Source organism: Bubalus kerabau, unplaced genomic scaffold, assembly GCF_029407905.1.
Source record: "Bubalus kerabau isolate K-KA32 ecotype Philippines breed swamp buffalo unplaced genomic scaffold, PCC_UOA_SB_1v2 scaffold_25, whole genome shotgun sequence".
NCBI classification, from domain to species: domain Eukaryota; kingdom Metazoa; phylum Chordata; class Mammalia; order Artiodactyla; family Bovidae; genus Bubalus; species Bubalus kerabau.
Window position 1 is genome coordinate 1,260,424 of NW_026577879.1, and position 18,267 is coordinate 1,278,690.

Consider the following 18,267-nt stretch of genomic DNA (forward strand, 5'->3'; position numbering starts at 1 on the left):
TCAGCCGGTTGATCAGCGCCTGTCAGCCGCTTGATCATTTCCTGCTCTGCTGGTCATTCAGCGCCTGGTCAACCACTTCATCAGTGCCTGTCAGCCACTTGACCAGTGCCCACTCAGCTGATTGAAAAGCGCCTATGCAGCCACGCGATAAGTGCCTCTCAGCCGCTTGACCAGCACCTGTCAGAAGCTTGATCAGGGCCTATCAGCCACTTGAATAGTACCTATCAGCCAGTTGATCAGCACCTGTCAGCCGCTTGATGAGCGCCTATCAGCCGCTTGATCTGCACCTGTCAGCCGATTGGTGAGCGCCTGTCAGCCGCTTGATCAGCGCCTGTTAGCCACTTTATCATCGTCTAATCAGCTGCATGATCAGGGCCTTCTCACCAGCTTGATCAGTACCAGTCAGCCACTTGATCAGCACCTGTCAGCAGTTTGATCAGCGCGTGTCAGCCTCTTGACCAGCACCTAATCAGCCACGCGATCATCATATACTCAGCGGCACGATCATCACCTCAGCCGCTTGATCTGTGTCTACTCAGCCCCGCGATCAGCGCCTACTCAGCCTTGCGATGTGCACCTGACAGACACTTGCGAAGTACTGTCAGCCACTTTATCAGCGACTATCAGTCGCTTGATCAGCACCTGTCAACGACCTTATTAGCACCTGTCAGCCGCTTGATTAGCGCCTGTCAGCTGCTTGACCACTGCCCACTCAGCCGATTGAAAAGCGCCAATGCAGCCGCGCGATAAGCACCAGTCAACCGCCTGAAAATCACCTGTCAGCAGCTTGATCAGCGCCTATTAGCCACTTGATTAGCACCTGTCAGCTAGTTGATCAGCACCTGTCAGCCAATTGATCAGCACCTGTCAGCCAGTTGAACAGCACCTGTCAGCACCTTGATCATCGCCTATCAGCCGTGTGATTAGCACCTGTCAGCCTCTTGATCAGAACCTGTCAGCAGATTGATCATCGCCTATCAGCTACTTGATTAGCACTTGTCAGCCAGTTGATCAGCACCTGCCTACCGATTGATCAGTGCCTGTCAGCTGCTTGATCATTGCATTCTAAGCTGCGAAATCAGCACCTATCAGCTGATTGTTTAGCACCTGTCAGCCAGTTGATCAGCACCTGTCAGCACCTTGATCATCGCCTATCAGCCGCTTGATTAGCACCTGTCAGCCAGATGATCAGCACCTGTCAGCACCTTGATCATCACCTATCAGCCGTGTGATTAGCACCTGTCAGCCTCTTGATCAGAACCTGTCAGCAGCTTGATCATCGCCTATCAGCTACTTGATTAGCACTTGTCAGCCAGTTGATCAGCACCTGCCTACCGATTGATCAGTGCCTGTCAGCTGCTTGATCATTGCATTCTCAGCTGCGCAATCAGCACCTATCAGCTGCTTGTTTAGCACCTGTCAGCCAGTTGATCAGCACCGGTCAGCACCTTGATCATCGCATATCAGCCGCTTGATAAGCACCTGTCAGCGAGATGATCAGCACCTGTCAGCAGCTTGAGCAACGAGTATCAACTGCTTGATCAGCACCTGTCAGCAGATTGATCAGGGACTATCAGCCACTTGATTAGCACCTGTCAGCCAGTTGATCAGCACCAGTCAGCCAGTTGATCAGCAACTGTCAGCACCTTGATCTTCGCCTATCAGCCGCTTGTTTAGCACCTGTCAGCAAGATGATCAGCACCTGTCAGCAGCTTGAGCAGCGAGTATCAGCTGCTTGACCAGCACCTGTCAGCCAGTTGATCAGCACCTGTCAGCAGATTGATCAGGGCCTATCAGCCACTTGATTAGCACCTGTCAGCCAGTTGATCAGCACCAGTCAGCCAGTTGATCAGCACCTGTCAGCACCTTGATCATCGCCTATCAACCGCTTGATTAGCACCTGTCAGCGAGATGATCAGCACCTGTCAGCAGCTTGAGCAGCGAGTATCAGCTGCTTGATCAGCACCTGTCAGCCAGTTGATCAGCACCTGTCAGCAGATTGATCAGGGCGTATCAGCCACTTGATTAGCACCTGTCAGCCAGTTGATCAGCACCTGAGAGTCGCTTCATTAGCACTTGTCAGCCAGTTGATCAGCACCTGCCTACCGATTGATCAGTGCCTGTCAGCTACTTGATCATTGCATTCTCAGCTGCGCAATCAGCACCTATCAGCTGCTTGTTTAGCACCTGTCAGCCAGTTGATCAGCACCTGTCAGCACCTTGATCATCGCCTATCAACCGCTTGATTAGCACCTGTCAGCGAGATGATCAGCACCTGTCAGAAGCTTGAGCAGCGAATATCAGCTGCTTGATCAGCACCTGTCAGCCAGTTGATCAGCACCTGTCAGCAGATTGATCAGGGCCTATCAGCCACTTGATTAGCACCTGTCAGCCAGTTGATCAGCACCTGAGAGTCGCTTCATTAGCACCTGTCAGCCAGTTGATCAGCACCTGTCATCCGCTTGATCAGCACCTGTCAGCAGGTTGATCAGTACAGATCAGCTGCTCGATTAACACCTGTCGGTCTATTGATCATCACCTGTCAACCGCTAGATCAGCACCCACTTTGCTGCATGAACAGAGCCTACTCAGCCACGCGGTCAGTGATGCTCAGCCGGTTGATCTTCTCCTGTCAGGCGCTTGATCATTTCCTGCTCTGCTGGTCATTCAGCGCCTGGTCAACCACTGGATCAGTGTCAGTCAGCCGCTTGACCACTGCCCACTCAGCAGATTGAAAAGCGCCTACGCGGCCGAGCGATAAGCGCCTGTCAGCCGCTTTACAAGCACCTGTAAACCGCTTGATCAACACTTACTGAGCTGCGCTATCAGTGCTTAATCAGCCGCGAGATCAGTGTCTGTCAGCTGCTTGATCAGCACCTGTCAGCCGGTTGAACAGTGCCTATTCAGCCGCGCAAATAGCATCTCTCAGCCAGTTGATCTGCTCCTACTGAGCCCCACGATCAGGGCCTACTCAGCCGCCCGATCAGTGACTGTCAGCCTCTTGAGAAGTACCTGTCAGCCACTTGATCAGCACCTGTCAGCCGCTTGATAAACGCGTGTCAGCAGCTTGATCAGTACCTGTCAGCCACTTGATCAGCACCTGTAAGCCAATATATCAGCAACTCTCAACAGCTTGATCAGTGCCCGCTTAGCTGCGTAATCAGAGCCTACTCAGCCACAGGATCAGTGACCCTCAGGCGGCTGATCAGCGCCTGTCAGCGGCTTGATCATTTCCTGCTCTGATGGTCATTCAGCGCCTGGACAACCACTAGATCAGTGCCTGTCAGCCCCTTGACCAGTGCCCACTCAGCTGATTGATAAACGCATATGCATCCACGCGATAAGCGCCTGTCAGCCACTTGAGAAGCATCTGTCAGCGACTTGATCAGGGCCTATCAGCCACTTGATCAGTACCTGTCAGCCAGTTGATCAGCACCTGTCAGCCACTTCATTTGCACCTGTCAGCCACTTTATCAGCAACTGTCAGGCGCTAGGGCAGCTCCTATAAGCAGCTTGATCATTAACTGTCAGCCACATTATCAGCACCTGTTAGCCGCTGTATCAGAACCTGTCAACCGCTTGATCAGCACCTGTCAGCAGCTTTATCAGCACCTATCAGCTGCTTGATTAGCACCTGTCAGCATGTGGATCAACACCTGTCAGCCGCTTTATTAGCAACTGTCAGCCAGTTGATCAGCATCTGTCAGCCGCTTGATTAGCACCTGTCAGTCAGTTGATCAGCACCAGTCAACCGCTTGTTCAGCACCTGTCAGTGGCTTTATCAGCACCTATCAGCTGCTTGATTAGCACCTGTCAGCTGTTGATCAACACCTGTCAGCCACTTCATTAGCAACTCTCAGCCAGTTGATCGGCAACTGTCAGCCGCTTGGTCAGCACCTGTCAGCCGCTTGATCAGCACCTGTAAGCCGATTAAACAGCACCTGCCAGCCGCTTCATCAGTGCCTGTCAGGTGCTGGATCATTGCCTTCTCAGCTGCGCGATCAGCGCCTACTCAGCCGCGAATCAGCCCCTCCACAGCCACGTGATCATAGTCTGTCAGCCTCTTTATCAGAGTCAGTCATCCGCTTGATCAGCAACTGTCTGCAGGTTGAAGAGTGCCTACTCAGCCACGGGAATTGCATCTCTCACCCAGTTGATCTGCGCCTACTGAGCCCCGCAATGAACGCCTACTCTGCCGCCCGGTCCGTGCCTGTCAGCCGCTTGAGAAGTACCTGTCAGCCAGTTGATCAGCACCTCTAAGCCAGTTGATCAGCACCTGTAAGCCACTGGATCAGCACCTGTCAGCCGCTTGATCAGCAACTTTCAGCAGCTTGATCAGCACCTATCAGCTGCTTAATTAACACTTCTCAGCCAGTTGATCAGCACCTGTTAGCCGCTTGATCAGCGCCTAAAAGCCGCTTGATTAGCACCTGTCAGCCAGTTGATTAGCACCTGTCAGACGCTTAATCAGCACCTGTCAGCAGCTTGAGCAGGGCCTATCAGCCACTTGATCAGTACCTGTCAGCCAGTTGATCAGCACCTGTCAGCCACTTCATTTGCACCTGTCAGCCACTTTATCAGCAATTGTCAGGCGCTAGGGCAGCCCCTATAAGCAGCTTGATCATGAACTCTCAGCCACATTATCAGCACCTGTTAGCCGCTGTATCAGAACCTGTCAACGGCTTGATCAGCACCTGTCAGCAGCTTTATCAGCACCTATCAGCTGCTTGATTAGCCCCTGTCAGCCACTTGATCAGCGATTGTCAGCCGCTTGTTATGCACCTGTCAGCAGCTTGATCAGCGCTTGACCACTTTCCACTCAGCCGATTGAAAAGCAAAGACTCACCCGCGTGAATAGCATCATTCAGCCAGTTGATCTGTGCCTACTGAGCCCCGCAGTCAGTGCCTACACAGCCGCCCGATCAGTGTTGTCAGCCGCTTGACAAGTACCTCTCAGCCACTTGATCAGCACCTGTCAGCAGCTTGATGTGCGCCTATCAGCCGCTTGATTAGCACCTGTCAGCCAGTTGATCAGCAATTGTCAGCCGCTTGTTAAGCACCTGTCAGCAGCTTGATCAGCGCTTGACCACTTTCCACTCAGCCAATTGAAAAGCACCGACTCAGTCGCGCGAATAGCATCTTTCAGCCAGTTGATCTGTGCCTACTGAGCCCCGCAGTCAGTGCCTACACAGCCGCCTGATTAGTGGTTGTCAGCCGCTTGACAAGTACCTGTCAGCCTCTTGATCAGCACCTAATCAGCCACACAATGATCATTTACTCAGCTGCGCGATCATCGCCTCAGCCTCTTGATCTGTGCCTACTCAGCCCCATGACCAGCGCCTACTCAGCCATGCGATCTGTGCCTGACAGCCACTTGATCAACGACTATCAGCCGCTTGATCATCGCCTTATCAGCTTCACGATCAGCGCCTACTCAGCCGCTTGATCAGAACCTGTCAGGCAGTTGATCAGCACCAGTCAGCTGCTTGATCATTTCCTGCTCTGCTGGTCATTCAGATCCTGGTCATCCACTTGATCAGTGCCTGTCAGCCGCTTGAGAAGTACCTGGCAGCCACTTGACCAGCACCTAATCAGCCACTCGATCATCATTTACTCAGCCGCACGATCATCGCCTCAGCCGCTTGATCTGTGTCTACTCAGCCCCGCGATCAGCGCCTACTCAGCCATTCGAGGTGCGCCTGACAGACACTTGAGAAGTACTGTCAGCCACTTTATCAGCGACTATCAGTCGCTTGATCAGCACCTGTCAACAACTTTACGAGCACCTGTCAGCCGCTTGATTAGAGCCTGTCAGGGAGTTGATCAGCACCTGTCAGCTGCTTGATCAGCACCTGAAAGCCGCTTAAACAGCACTTGCCAGCCGCTTGATCAGTGCCTTCTCAGCTGCGCGATCAATGCCTACTCAGCCACGAATCAGCCCCTACACAGCAGCGTGATCATAGTCTGTCAGCCGCTTGATCAGAGACTGTCAGACGCTTGATCAGTGTTTAATCACCCCCTTGATAAGCGCCTATTTAGCGGCGTGATCAGCACCGCTCAGCCTCTTGACAAGCACCTATATACCACTTGATCAACTTCTAATTAGCTTCGCTATCAATATTTACTGAGCCATGCAAATATCGCTTCAGCCACATGATCTGTGCCTACTCAGCCATGCGATATGTGCCTGACAGCCAATTGCAAAGTACAGTCAGCTGCTTGATCAGCAATTATCAACCGTTGGATCAGCATCTGTCAACGACTTTATCAGCACCTTTCAGCCGCTTGATCAGCGCCTGTCAGCCGCTTGATCAGCGATTATCAGCCGCTAGAACATGTGTTAACGACTTTATCAGCACCTGTCAGCCGCTTGATCAGCGCCTGTCAGCCGCTTGATCAACGCCTAATCAGCTGCGCGATCAGAGGCTACTCAACCGCTTGATCAGTACTTTTCAGCCACTTTATCAGCACCTGTCAGCCACTATATCAGCACCTGTCAGCCACTATATCAGCACCTGTCAACTGCTTGATCAGCGACCACTTTGCTGCTTGATCAGATCCTACTCAGCCATGTGATCAGTGACCCTAAGCCGGTTGATCAGCGCCTGTCAGCCGCTTGATCATTTCCTGCTCTGCTGGTCATTCAGCGCCTGGTCAAGCACTACATCAGTGCCTGTCAGCCACTTGACCAGTGCCCACTCAGTTGATTGAAAAGCGCCTACGCGGCCCGATAAGTGCCTCTCAGCCGCTTGACAAGCACCTGTCAGAAGCTTGATCAGAGCCTATCAGCCACTTGAATAGTACCTATCAGCCACTTTATCAGCACCTGTCAGCCGCTTGAAGAGCGCCTATCAGCGCTTGATTAGCACCTGTCAGCCAGTTGACCAGCACCTGTCAGCCACGCGATGATCATTTACTCAGCCGCGCGATCATCGCCTCAGCCTCTTGATCTGTGCCTACTCAGCCCCACGACCAGCGCCTACTCAGCCATGCGATCTGCGCCTGGCAGCCACTTGATCAACGACTATCAGCTGTTCAATCAGCACCTGTCAACCACTTTATCATCACCTGTCAGCCGCTTGATTAGCGTCTGTTAGCCGCTTTATCATCACCTAATCAACTGCATTATTAGCGCCTACTCAGCCGCTTGATCAGTAACAGTCAGCCAGTTGATCAGCACCTGTCAGCAGCTTGATCAGCGCCTATCAGCTGCTTGATTAGCCCCTGTCAGCCAGTTGATCAGCACCTGACAGCCAGTTGATAAGCACCTGAAAGCCACTGGATCATCGCCTGTTAGCCGCTTGATCATCACCATATCAGTTGCACGATCAGTGCCCACTCAGCCGCTTGATCAGAACCTGTCAACCAGTTGATCAGCACCTGTCAGCTCCTTGATCAGCACCTGTCAGCAGCTTTATCAGCACCTATCAGCTGCTTGATTAGCACCTGTCAGCATGTTGATCAACACCTGTCAGCCGCTTCATTAGCAACTCTCAACCAGTTGATCAGCAACCGTCAGCCGCTGGATTAGCACCTGTCAGCCTGTTGATCAGCACCTGTCAGCTGCTTGGTCAGCACCTGTAATCTGCTTAAACAGCGCCTGCCAACCGCTTCATCAATGCCTGTCAGCTGCTTGATCATTGCCTTCTCAGGTGCGCGATCAATGCATACTCAGCCGCGAATAAGCCCCTACACAGCCGCGTGATCATAGTCTGCCAGTCGCTTGATCAGAGACTGTCAGACGCTTGATCAGCGCCTAATCACCCCCTCCTTAAGTGCCTATTGAGCGGCGCTATCAGCACCTGTCAGCCGCTTGACAAGCTCCTATAAACCACTTGATCAACACCTAATTACCTTAGCTATCAGTATTTACAGAGCCATGCGATCGTCGCCTCAGCCGCATGACCAGTGCCCACTCAGCTGATTGAAAAGCACCTAAAAGGCTTGATAAGTGCCTCTCAGCCGCTTGACAAGCACCTGTCAGAAGCTTGATCAGGGCCTATCAGCCACTTGAAGAGTACCTATCAGCCGCTTGATCAGCACCTGTCAGCCGCTTGATGAGTGCCTATCAGCCGCTTGATTAGCACCTGTCAGCCAGTTGGCCAGCACCTGTCAGCTTCTTGATCAGCGCCTATCAGTGGCTTGATTAGCCCCTGTCAGCCAGTTGATCAGCAATTGTCAGCCGCTTGTTAAATGCCTGTCAGCAGCTTCATCAGCGCTTGACCACTTTCCTCTCAGCCGATTGAAAAGCACCGACTCAGCTGAGAGAATAGCATCTTTCACCCAGTTGATCTGTGCCTACTGAGCCCCGCAGTCAGTGCCTACACAGCTTCCCGATCAGTGCTTGTCAGCCGCTTGACAAGTACCTGTCAGCCGCTTGATCAGCACCTGTCAGCAGCTTGATAAACGCGTGTCAGCCTCTTGATCAGCACCTAATCAGCCACGCGATGATCATTTACTCGGCCACGCGATCATCGCCTCAGCCTCTTGATCTGTGCCTACTCAGCCCCAGGACTAGCGCCTACTCAGCCATGCGATGTGCGCCTCACAGCCACTTGATCAACAACTATCAGCTGCTTGATCAGCACCTGTCAACCACTTTATCATCACCTGTCAGCCGCTTGATCAGCGCCTGTTAGCCGCTTTATCATCGCCTAATCAGCTGCATGATCAGCGCCTACTCAGCCGCTTGATCAGTACCAGTCAGCCAGTTGATCCGCACCTGTCAGCAGCTTGATCAGCGCCTATCAGCTGCTTTATTAGCACCTGTCAGAGAGTTGATCAGCACCTCTCAGCCAGTTGATTAGCACCTGTAAGCCACTGGATCAGCGCATGTTAGCCACTTGATCATTGCCTTCTCAGGTGCGTGATCAGCGCCTACTCAGCCGCGAATCAGCCCCTACACAGCCACGTGATCAACAACTATCAGCCGCTTAATCAGCACCTATCAGCTGCTTGATTAGCACCTGTCAGCATGTTGATCAACACCTGTAAGCTGCTTCTTTAGCACCTGTCAGCCAGTTGATCAGCACCTGTCAGCTGCTTGATCAGCACCTGTAAGCCGCTTAAACAGCGTCTGCCATCCGCTTGAAAAGTGCATTCTCAGCTGCACGATCAACGCCTACCTAGCCGCGAATCAGCCCCTACACAGCTGCGTGATCATAGTCTGTCAGCCATTTGATCAGAGACTGTCAGACCCTTGATCAGCGCCTAATCACCCCCTCCATCAAGGCTATTGAGCGGCGCCATCCGCACCTGTTAGCCGCTTGATCAGCGATTATCAGCCGATAGATCAACATCTGTCAACGACTTTATCAGCACCTGTCAGCCGCTTTATCAGTGCCTAATCACCTGCGCGATCAGCGCCTACTCAACCGCTTGATCAGTACCTGTCAGCCACTTTATCAGCACCTGTCAGCCACTATATCAGCACCTGTCAACTGCTTGATCAGCGACCACTTTGCTGCGTGATCAGATCCTACTCAGCCACGAGATCAGTGACCCTCAACGGTTGATCAGTGCCTGTCAGCCGCTTGATCATTTCCTGCTCTGCTGGTCATTCAGTGCCTGGTCAAGCAATTCATCAGTGCCTGTCAGCCACTTGACCAGGGCCCACTCAGCTGATTGAAAAGCACCTACGCCGCTGCGCGATAAGTGACTCTCAGCCGCCTGACAAGCACCTGTCAGAAGCTTGATCAGGGCCTATCAGCCACTTGAATAGTACCTATCAGCCAGTTGATGAACACCTGTCAGCTGCTTGATGAGTGCCTATCAGCCGCTTGATCTGCACCTGTCAGTCGCTTGATGAGCGCATATCAGCCGATTGATCAGCGCCTGTTAGCCACTTTATCATCGTCTAATCAGCTGCATGATCAGCGCCTACTAAGCTGCTTGATCAGTACCAGTCAGCCAGTTGATCAGCTCCTGTTAGCAGCTTGATAAACGCATGTCAGCCTCGTGACCAGCGCCTAATCTGCCACGCTCTCATCATTTACTCAGCCGCACGATCATCACCTCAGCCACTTGATCTGTGTCTACCCAGCGCTGCGATCATCGCCTTTTCAGCCGTGCGATGTGCGCCTGACAGACACTTGAGAAGTACTGTCAGCCACTTTATCAGCGACTATCAGTCGCTTGATCAGCACCTGTCAACGACTTTACGAGCACCTGTCAGCCGCTTGATTAGCGCCTGTCAGCTGCTTGACCACTGCCCACTCAGCCGATTGAAAAGCGCCAATGCAGCCGCGCGATAAGCACCAGTCAGCCGCCTGAAAATCACCTGTCAGCAGCTTGATCAGGGCCTATTAGCCACTGGATTAGCACCTGTCAGCTAGTTGATCAGCACCTGTCAGCCAATTGATCAGCACCTGTCAGCCGCTTCATTAGCACCTGTCAGCCAGTTGAACAGCACCTGTCAGCCCCTTGATCATCGCCTATCAGCCGTGTGATTAGCACCTGTCAGCCAGTTGATCAGCACCTGTCAGCCTCTTGATCAGAACATGTCAGCAGCTTGATCATCGCCTATCAGCTACTTGATTAGCACTTGTCAGCCAGTTGATCAGCACCTGCCTACCGATTGATCAGTGCCTGTCAGCTGCTTGATCATTGCATTCTCAGCTGCGTAATCAGCACCTATCAGCTGCTTGTTTAGCACCTGTCAGCCAGTTGATCAGCACCTGTCAGCACCTTGATCATCGCCTATCAGCTACTTGATTAGCACCTGTCAGCCAGTTGATCAGCACCTGCCTACCGAAAGATCAGTGCCTGTCAGCTGCTTGATAATTGCATTCTCAGCTGTGCAATCAGCACCTGTCAGCTGCTTGTTTAGCACCTGTCAGCCAGTTGATCAGCACCTGTCAGGACGTTGATCATCGCCTATCAGCCGCTTGATTAGCACCTGTCAGCCAGATGATCAGCACCTGTCAGCAGCTTGAGCAGCGAGTATCAGCTGCTTGATCAGCACCTGTAAGCCGCTTAAACAGCGCCTGCCAGCCGCTTCATCAGTGCCTGTCAGCTGTTGATCATTGCCTTCTCAGCTCCGCAATCAGCGCCTACTTAGCCGCGAATCAGCCCCTCCACAGCCGCGTGATCATAGTGTGTCAGCCTCTTTATCAGAGTCGGTCATCCGCTTGATCAGCACCTGTCAGCGAGTTGAAGAGTGCCTACTCAGCCGCGCGAATTGCATCATTCAGCCAGTTGATCTGCGCCTACTGAGGCCCGCAATCAGCGCCTACTCAGCCGCGGGATCAGTTCCTGTCAGCCGCTTGAGAAGTACATGTCAGCCAGTTGATCAGGACCTCTCAGCCAGTTTATCACCACCTGTAAGCCACTGATTCAGCACCTGTCAGCCGCTTGATCATCACGTTTCAGGCGCTTGATCAGCGCCTATCAGCCGCTTGATCAGCATCTGTCAGCCGCGTGATGAGCGTCTATCTTCCGCTTGATTAGCACCTGTCAGCAGTTGACCAGCACCTGTCAGCTGCTTGATCATCGCCTTATCAGCTGCACGAACAGCGCCTACTCAGACTCTTGATCAGAACCTGTCAGCCAGTTGATCGGCACCTATCAGCTGCTTGATCAGCACCTGTCAGCAGCCTTATCAGCACCTATCAGCTGCTTGATTAGCACCTGTCAGCATGTTGTTCAACACCTGTCAGCCGCTTCATTAGCAACTGTCAGCCAGTTGAACGGCACCTGTCAGCTGCTTGATCAGCACCTGTAAGCTGCTTAAACAAGGGCTGCCAGCCGCTTGATCAGTGCCTTCTCAGCTGCGCGATCAATGCCTACTCAGCCGTGAATCACACCCTACACAGCCGCTTGATCATAGTCTGTCAGCCGCTTGATCAGAGGCTGTCATACGCTTGATCAGCGCCTAATCACCCTCTCCATCAGCCGCTATTGAGCGGCGCGATCAGCACCTGTGAGCCGCTTGACAAGGGACTATACACCACTTGATCAACACCTAATTAGCTTCGCTATCAGTATTTACTGAGCCATGCGATCATCGCCTCAGCCGCATGATCTGTGCCTACTCAGCCCCTCGATCAGTGCCTACTCAGCTGTGCGATATGTACCTGACAGCCGATTGAGAAGTAATTTCAGCCGCTTGATCAGTGATTATCAGCCTCTAGATCAACATCTGTCAACGAATTTATCATCACCTATCAGCCGCTTGATCAGCGCCTATCAGCCACTTGATCAGCACCTGTCAGCCGCTTGATGAGCACTATCAGCCGCTAGATTAGCAACTGCCAGCCAGTTGACCAGCACCTGTCAGCCGCTTGATCAGCGCCTATCAGTGGCTTGATTACCCCTGTCAGCTAGTTGATCAGCAATTGTCAGCCGCTTGTTAAGCACTTGTCAGTAGCTTGATCAGCACTTGACCACTTTCCACTCAGCCGATTGAAAAGCACCGACTCAGCCGCGCGAATAGCATCTTTCAGCCAGTTGATCTGTGCCTACTGAGCCCCGCAGTCAGTGCCTACACAGCCGCCCGATCAGTGCTTGTCAGCCGCTTGACAAGTACCTGTCAGCCACTTGATCAGCACCTGTCAGCAGCTTGATAAATGCGTGTCAGCCTCTTGATCAGCACCTAATCATCCACGCGATGGTCATTTACTCAGCCGCGTGATCATTGCCTCAGCCTCTTGATCTGTGCCTACTCAGCCCCACGACCAGCGCTTACTCAGCCGTGCGATATGTGCCTGACAGCCGATTGAGAGGTACTGTCAGCTGCTTGATCAGCGATTATCAGCCTCTAGATCAACATCTGTCAACGACTTTATCAGCACCTGTCAGCCGCTTTATCAGCACCTGTCAGCCAATATATCAGCAACTCTCAACAGCTTGATCAGTGCCCGCTTAGCTGCGTAATCAGAGCCTACTCAGCCACAGGATCAGTGACCCTCAGGCGGCTGATCAGCGCCTGTCAGCGGCTTGATCATTTCCTGCTCTGATGGTCATTCAGCGCCTGGACAACCACTAGATCAGTGCCTGTCAGCCCCTTGACCAGTGCCCACTCAGCTGATTGATAAACGCATACGCATCCACGCGATAAGCGCCTGTCAGCCACTTGAGAAGCATCTGTCAGCAACTTGATCAGGGCCTATCAGCCACTTGATCAGTACCTGTCAGCCAGTTGATCAGCACCTGTCAGCCACTTCATTTGCACCTGTCAGCCACTTTATCAGCAACTGTAAGGCGCTAGGGCAGCCCCTATAAGCAGCTTGATCATTAACTGTCAGCCACATTATCAGCACCTGTTGGCCGCTGTATCAGAACCTGTCAACCGCTTGATCAGCACCTGTCAGCAGCTTTATCAGCACCTATCAGCTGCTTGATTAGCACCTGTCAGCATGTTGATCAACACATGTCATCCGTTTCATTAGCAACTGTCAGCCAGTTGATCAGTGGCTGTCAGCCACTTCATTAGCAACTGTCAGCCAGTTGATAAGCACCTCTCAGCCAGATGACCAGCACCTCTCAGCCAGTTGATCAGCACCTGTAAGCCACTGGGTCAGCGCCTGTTAGCCGCTTGATCATCGCCTGATCAGCTGCACGATCAGCGCCTACTCAGCCTCTTGATCAGAACCTGTCAGCCAGTTGATCAGCACCTGTCAGCTGCTTGACCAGCACCTGTAAACTTCTTAAACAGCTCCTGCCAACTGCTTCATCAGTGCCTGTCAGCTGCTTGATCATTGCCTTCTCAGCTGCGCGATCAGAGCCTACTCAGCCGCGAATCAGACCCTACAGAGCCGCGTGATCAAAGTCTGTCAGCCTCTTTATCAGAGTCGGTCATCCACTTGATCAGCACCTGTCAGTAGGTTGAAGAGTGCCTACTCAGCCGCGCGAATTGCATCTCTCAGCCAGTTGGTCTGCCCCTACTGAGCCACTCAATCAGCGCCTACAAAGCCGCCCGATCAGTGCCTGTCAGCCGCTTGAGAAGTACCTGTCAGCCAGTTGATCAGCACCTCTGAGCCGCTTGATCAGCACTTTTCAGCAGCTTGATCAGCGACTATCAGCTGCTAAATTAACACTTCTCAGCAAGTTGATAAGCACCTGTTAGCCGCTGGATCAGGCCTGTCAGCCAATTTATCATCTCCTAATCAGCTGCGTGATCAGTGTCTACTCAACCGCTTCATCAGTACCTGTCAGCCACTTTATCAGCACCTGTCAGCCACTATATCAGCACCTGTCAACTGCTTGATCAGCGACCACTTTGCTGCATTAGCAGATCCTACTCAGCCACGTGATCAGTGAACCTCAGCCGGTTGATCAGCGCCTGTCAGCCGCTTGATCATTTCCTGCTCTGCTGGTCATTCAGTGCCTGGTCAACCACTTCATCAGTGCCTGTCAGCCACTTGACCAGTGCCCACTCAGCTGATTGAAAAGCGCCTACACAGCCGCGCGATAAGTGCCTCTCAGCCGCTTGACAAGCACCTGTCAGAAGCTTGATCAGGGCCTATCAGCCGCTTGATCAGCACCTGTCATCCGCTTGATGAGCGCCTATCAGCCGCTTGATTAGCACCTGTCAGCCACTTGACCAGCAGCTCTCAGCCGCTTGATCAGTGCCTATCAGTGGCTAGATTAGCCCCTGTCAGCCAGTTGATCAGCAATTGTCAGCCGCTTGTTAAGCACCTGTCAGCAGCTTTATCAGCGCTTGACCACTTTCCACTCAGCCGATTGAAAAGCACCGACTCAGCCGCGTGAATAGCATCTTTTGGCCAGTTGATCTGTGCCTACGGAGCCCCGCAGTCAGTACCTACACAGCCACCCGATCAGTGCTTGTCAGCCACTTGAGCAGTACCTGTCAGCCAGTGGATCAGCACCTCTCAGCCAGTTGATCACCACCTGTAAGCCACTGGATCAGCACCTGTCAGTCCCTTGATCAGCACCTTTCAGCAGCTTGATCAGTGCCTATCATCTGCTTAATTAACACTTCTCAGCCAGTTGTTCAGCACCTGTTAGCCGCTTGATCATTGCCTATCAGCTGCTTGATTAGCACCTGTCAGCCAGTTGATTAGCCCTGACAACAGCTTGATCAGCACCTGTCAGCAGCTTTATCAGCACCTATCATCTGCTTGATTAGCACCTGTCAGCATGTTGATCAACACCTGTCAGCTGCTTCATTAGCATCTCTCAGCCAGTTGATTAGCCACTGTAAGCCGCTGGATTAGCACCTGCCAGCCAGTTGATCAGCACCTGTCAGCCGCTTGATGAGCACCTATCAGCCGCTTGATCAGCAACTGTCAGCCGCTTGATGAGCACCTATCAGCCGCTTGATCAGCGCCTGTTAGAGACTTTATCATCGTCTAACCAGCTGCATGTTCAGCGCCTACTCAGCCGCTTGATCAGTACCATTCAGCCAGTTGATCAGCACCTGTCAGCAGCTTGATAAACCCATGTCAGCCTCTTGACCAGCACCTAATCAGCCACGCGATCATCATTTACTCAGCCGCACGATCATCGCCTCAGCCGCTTGATCTGTGTCTACTCAGCCCCGCGATCAACGCCTACTCAGCCGTGCGATGTGCGCCTGACAGACACTTGAGAAGTACTGTCAGCCACTTGATCAGCACCTGTCAGCCGCTTGTTAAACGTGTGTCAGCAGCTTGATCAGTACCTGTCAGCCACTTTATCAGCACCTGTCACCCAATATATCAGCAACTCTCAACAGCTTGATCTGTGCCCGCTTAGCTGCGTAATCAGAGCCTACTCAGCCACGTGATCAGTGACTCTCAGCCGGTTGATCAGCGCCTGTCAGCCGCTTGATCATTTCCTGCTCTGCTGGTCATTCAGCGCCTGGTCAACCACTTCATCAGTGCCTGTCAGCCACTTGACCAGTGCTCACTCAGCTGATTGAAAAGTGCCTATGCAGCCACGCAATAAGTGCCTCTCAGCCGCTTGACAAGCACCTTTCAGGAGCTTGATCAGGGCCTATCAGCCACTTGAATAGTACCTGTCAGCCAGGTGATCGGCACCTGTCAGCCGCTTGATCAGGACCTTTCAGCAGCTTTATCAGCACCTATCAGCTGCTTGATTAGCACCTGAGAGCATGTTGATCAACACCTGTCAGCCGCTTCATTAGCAACTGTCAGCCAGTTGATCAGGGGCTGTCAGCCGCTTGATTAGCACCTGTCAGCCAGTTGATCAGCACCTGTCAGCCGCTTGATAAACGCGTGTCAGCCTCTAGAGAAGTACCTGTCAGCCACTTGATCAGCACCTGTCAGCCAATATATCAGCAACTCTCAACAGCTTGATCAGTGCCCGCTTAGCTGCGTAATCAGAGCCTACTCAGCCACAGGATCAGTGACCCTCAGGCGGCTGATCAGCGCCTGTCAGCGGCTTGATCATTTCCTGCTCTGATGGTCATTCAGCGCCTGGAAAACCACTAGATCAGTGCCTGTCATTCCCCTTGACCAGTGCCCACTCAGCTGATTGATAAATGCATACGCATCCACGCGATAAGTGCCTGTCAGCCACTTCAGAAGCATCTGTCAGCAACTTGATCAGGGCCTATCAGCCACTTGATCAGAACCTGTCAGCCAGTTGATCAGCACCTCTCAGCCAGTTGATCTCCATCTGTTAGCCATTGGATCAGCACCTCTCAGGCGCTTGATCAGCACCTTTCAGCAGCTTGATCAGCGCCTATCAGCTCCTTAATTAACACTTCTCAGCCAGTTGATCAGCACCATTTAGCCGCTTGATCAGCGCCTATCAGCCGCTTGATTAGCACTTGTCAGCCAGTTGATTAGCACCTGTCAGCCGCTTCATTAACAACTGTGAGCCAGTTGATCAGCACCTGTCAGCCTCTTGATCAGAACCTGTCAGCAGCTTGATCATCGCCTATCAGCTACTTGATTAGCACTTGTCAGCCAGTTGATCAGCACCTGCCTACCGATTGATCAGTGCCTGTCAGCTGCTTGATCATTGCATTGTCAGCTGCGCAATCAGCACCTATCAACCGCTTGATTAGCACCTGTCAGCCAGATGATCAGCACCTGTCAGCCACTTGATCAGCACCTGTCAGCCGCTTGATAAACGCGTGTCAGCAGCTTGATCAGTACCTGTCAGCCACTTGATCAGCACCTGTCAGCCAATATATCAGCAACTCTCAACAGCTTGATCAGTGCCCGCTTAGCTGCGTAATCAGAGCCTACTCAGCCACAGGATCAGTGACCCTCAGGCGGCTGATCAGAGCCTGTCAGCGGCTTGATCATTTCCTGCTCTGATGGTCATTCAGCGCCTGGACAACCACTAGATCAGTGCCTGTCAGCCCCTTGACCAGTGCCCACTCAGCTGATTGATAAACGCATATGCATCCACGCGATAAGTGCCTGTCAGCCACTTGAGAAGCAACTGTCAGCGACTTGATCAGGGCCTATCAGCCAGTTGATCAGTACCTGTCAGCCAGTTGATCAGCACCTGTCAGCCACTTCATTTGCACCTGTCAGCCACTTTATCAGCAACTGTCAGGCGCTAGGGCAGCCCCTATAAGCAGCTTGATCATTAACTGTCAGCCACATTATCAGCACCTGTTAGCCGCTGTATCAGAACCTGTCAACCGCTTGATCAGCACCTGTCAGCAGCTTTATCAGCACCTATCAGCTGCTTGATTAGCCCCTGTCAGCCACTGGATCAGCGATTGTCAGCCGCTTGTTATGCACCTGTCAGCAGCTTGATCAGTGCCTAATCAGGCGGGCAATCAGCGCCTACTCAACCACGTGATCAGTACCTGATAGCCACTTTATCAGCACCTGTCAGCCACTTTAGCAGCAACAGTCAGTCGCTAGGGCAGCCCCTATAAGCAGCTTGATCATTAACTGTCAGCCACATTATCAGCACCTGTTAGCCGCTGTATCAGAACCTGTCAACCGCTTGATCAGCACCTGTCAGCAGCTTTATCAGCACCTATCAGCTGCTTGATTAGCACCTGTCAGCATGTTGATGAACACCTGTCAGCCGCTTCATTAGCAACTGTCAGCCAGTTGATCAGCAACTGTCAGCCGCTTGATTAGCACCTGTCAGCCAGTTGACCAGCACCTGTCAGCTGCTTGATCAGCACCTGTAAGCCGATTAAACAGCACCTGCCAGCCGCTTCATCAGTGCCTGTCAGCTGCTGGATAATTGCCTTCTCAGCTGCGCGATCAGCGCCTACTCAGCTGCGAATCAGCCCCTCCACAGCCACGTGATCATAGTCTGTCAGCCTCTTTATCAGAGTCAGTCATCCGCTTGATCAGCAACTGTCTGCAGGTTGAAGAGTGCCTA